This window comes from Arachis ipaensis, chromosome B02 (genome assembly GCF_000816755.2).
Source record: "Arachis ipaensis cultivar K30076 chromosome B02, Araip1.1, whole genome shotgun sequence".
Taxonomy (NCBI): domain Eukaryota; kingdom Viridiplantae; phylum Streptophyta; class Magnoliopsida; order Fabales; family Fabaceae; genus Arachis; species Arachis ipaensis.
Window position 1 is genome coordinate 75,712,271 of NC_029786.2, and position 4,173 is coordinate 75,716,443.

Genomic DNA, 4,173 nt, shown 5'->3' on the forward strand with positions numbered 1-4,173 from the left:
CAATCAGAAGCTTTCTGGGGTATGCAGGATTCTATAGGAGGTTTATAAAGGATATTTCATAAATCGCAAAACCTCTAAGCAATCTGCTAGCTGCTGACACGCCATTTGTGTTTGACACAGAGTGCCTGCACGCGTTTGAAACGCTGAAAGCTAAGCTGGTCACAGCACCAGTCATTTCTGCACCAGACTGGACATTACCATTTGAGCTAATGTGTGATGCCAGTGATCATGCCATTGGTGCAGTATTGGGACAAAGGCATGACAAGCTTATGCATGTCATTTATTATGCCAGTCGCGTTCTAAATGATGCCCAGAAAAATTACACAACCACAGAAAAAGAACTACTTGCAGTGGTTTACGCCATTGACAAGTTCAGATCATACTTAGTAGGATCAAAAGTGATTGTGTATACTGACCATGCTGCTCTTAAATATCTACTCACAAAGCAGGATTCAAAACCCAGGCTCATCAGATGGGTATTGCTTCTGCAAGAGTTTGATATAGAAATAAGAGACAAAAAAGGGACAGAGAACCAAGTGGCTGATCATCTGTCTCGGATAGAGCCAGTGGAAGGGACGTCACTCCCTTCTCTTGAGATCTCTGAGACGTTTCCTGATGAGCATTTATTCGCCATTCAGGAAGCACCATGGTTTGCCGATATTGCAAACTATAAAGCTGCAAGGTTCATACCCAAGGAGTACAACAGGATACAAAAGAAGAAATTAATCACTGATGCAAAGTACTACTTGTGGGATGAACCTTATCTCTTTAAGAGATATGCAGACGGAATTATCCGTAGGTGTGTGCCTAGAGAAGAAGCACAGAGGATCCTGTGGCATTGCCACGGATCTCAATATGGAGGCCATTGGGCAACCAGATTCCTAAACTTTGATGCCAAATTAGCAGGAGAAAAACGATTGCTCCAGCTAAATGAGCTAGAGGAATTCAGATTCACAGCTTTCGAAAATGCCAAGCTTTATAAAAAAAAATAAAAAAAATGGCACGACAGAAAGCTGTCATCTAGAATCTTTGAACCAGGACAGAAGGTCCTCTTGTTTAACTCTAGACTCAGGCTATTCCCCGGGAAACTGAAATCCCGGTGGAGGGGACCATACGTGATTACAAGTGTGTCACCATATGGTTATGTGGAGCTTCAAGATATTGATTCTGATAAGAAGTTCATTGTCAATGGACAGAGAATCAAGCATTATCTTGAAGGCAACATTGAGCAAGAATGCTCAAGGCTGAAGCTAGATTAAAAGCTCAGCAAGGTCCAGCTAAAGACAATAAAGAAGCGCTTGCTGGGAGGCAACCCAGCCATGGGGCAACAATCCTCTAAGCATTTTGCCCTAATTCTATTTTTATTTTTATTTGTTTATATAGAGTTCATTGACAACAGGGTAAATAATCATTTACAGAAGACCTCGGCACACAAAACAGAGAAAAAGATCTCACTGGCAAGAAAACGCCAGTAAAAGAGCATTTTGGGCGTTCAACGCCAGAAAGGGGCACCCACTGGGCGTTGAACGCCAGTAATGGCAGCAGCTGGGCGTTGAATGCCCAGGAGAGCAGCAATTGGGTGCTGAACGCCCAAAACAGGCAGTGTTTGGGCGTTCAAACGCCAGGAATGCAGGGAGGAGCCAAATTCATCTTTTCCACACGTATTTCCATTTTAATTTCAAATTTCATGCTTCAATGCATGATTTTTACATGAACATGTCAAGAACCCTGATTTCTAAATTCCATAATTTCTAAAAACCCTACCAAAAAAAAAAATTTTTTTTAAATGTATTTTAATCCATAAGCACCACGCATCTTTGCAAATTCAATCCAACTCTTTTCAAATCTTTTCTGAAAACAAATCTATCTTTTCAACTAATCCATATCTTTTTCAAATCTCCATATTATCTTTTTCAAAATTCAAATTTATCTTTTTCAAAAATCTATCATATCTTTTCAAAATCAAATTATATCTTCTATCTTATCTTTTTCAACTCAATCTTTTTATCTTATCTTTTCCAAATTTTCGAAATCCCACCCCCCATCCCTTTAAATTTGGGTTCGGCCACCCCCTCCTCCATCAACAATTGCACCTAGCTCTCCTTCTATCTCTCTCCTTTCTTTTCTTTTGCTTGAGGACAAGCAAACCTCTAAGTTTGGTGTGTTTATCCGAGATCACTAAGATCATGGCTCCCAAAGGAAAACAACCCACTCCAAGAGGCAAGAAAGAGAGCGTTCCAAAACCACTTTGGAATCAAGGGAAGTTCTTATCTAAAGAACATTCAGACCATTATCTTAAAGTAATGGGTCTGAGATCAGTGATCCTGGAAGTTAGATTCGATCTGAAAGAAGATGAATATCCGGAGATCCAGGAGCAAATTCGAATCAGGAACTGGGAAGTCCTAGCTAATTCTGAAACGAAAGTAGGAAGGAACATGGTCCAGGAATTCTATGCTAATATGTGGCAGACTGACAAGCAAAAACTATCTGGAACTGCCTTCTATGAATTTCGGACCATGGTCAGAGGGAAGATTGTTCATACCACCCCTGACAAGATCAGAGAGATCTTAAAGCTACCTCAACTAAAGGATGATCCAGACTCCTTCAACAGGAAGATGATGAGAGCAGACATTGACCTGGATAAGATTCTAGAGGACATATGTATCCCTGGAGCCAGGTGGACCATCAACACAAAGGGTGTCCCAAATCAACTCAAGAGAGAGGATCTCAAACCAGCCGCCAGAGGATGGCTGGACTTCATTGGGCGTTCTCTGTTGCCCACTAGCAACCGTTCTGAAGTCACAGTTAAAAGAGCAGTGATGATCCATTGCATCATGATGGGGAAGGAAGTGGAGGTTCATCAGCTGATTTCAACTGAACTCTACAAGATTGCTAACAAAAATTCAAAAGAGGCCAGGTTGGCTTATCCAAGTGTGATTTCTCTGCTCTGCAAGGACGCTGGAGTAAGGATGGGAATAACTGAATATATCCTAATTGAAAAGTCAATCACCAAAGCATCAATGGAAAAATAACAAGCACAGGAGGATCCCATCAAGAAGAGAGCACAGGAATTCCTCCCAGAGATTCCTCAATCTGAATACTGGGAGTATCTTGAGACGTCTGTTACCAAGATACGGGAAGCTATGGAGCAAATAATAAAAGAACAAAAGGAACACAGTCAAATGCTGACCTATATGTTTAAAGAACAAGAGGAGCTGGGGCGTGACTTAAGGGAACTGAAGCGCCAAAAGTCTTCTCTTGTAGGACCAAGCACCCCAAGGATCAGAGGAACCCCCGTGCCCCCGGAATAAAGGTTGTTAATTTCCAATTTCTGCCTTAACTCTGTGACAGTGTCCTTATAAAAGTTTACCTTAGAAGTCATATAGTAGTAATTAGTATCTATTTTGATTTTATCTCCCATTTAAGCTATAGTTTATTTTTCTCATCATCAGCAAATATGAATAAAGTAAATACTGGAAAACAAAGTGCTTAGGGCCACAACCAAGACTCATAAAGAAGCTGTGTTCAAGAATCATCACACTGAACTAAGAGAATCAATAACACTATCTGAATTCTAAGTTCCTATAGATGCCAATCACTCTGAGCTTCAATGGATAAAGTGAGATGCCAAAACTGTTCAGAAGCAAAAAGCTACTAGTCCCGCTTATCTAATTAGAATCTGAGCTTCAATCAAAAAACTCTGAGATATTATTGCTTCCCAACCTATTAGTCTTCTATTTTATTCATCTAGTTGCTTGAGGACAAGCAATAGTTTAAGTTTAGTGTTGTGATGAGCGGATATTTTATACGCTTTTTGGGGATAATTTCATATAGTTTTGAGTATGTTTTAGTTAGTTTTTAGTCTATTTTTATTAGTTTTTAGGAAAAATTCATATTTTTGGACTTTATTATGAGTTGTGTGTTTTTCTGTAATTTCAGGTATTTTTCTGGCTGAAATTGAGGGAGCTGAGCAAAAATCTGATTCAGGCTGAAAAAGGACTGCTGATGTTGTTGGATTCTGACCTCCCTGCACTCAAAGTGGATTTTCTGGAGCTACAGAACTCGAAATGGCATGCTTCCAATTGCGTTGGAAAGTAGACATCCAGGGCTTTCCAGCAATATATAATAGTCCATACTTTGCACAAGGATAGACAACGTAAACTGGCGTCCAAC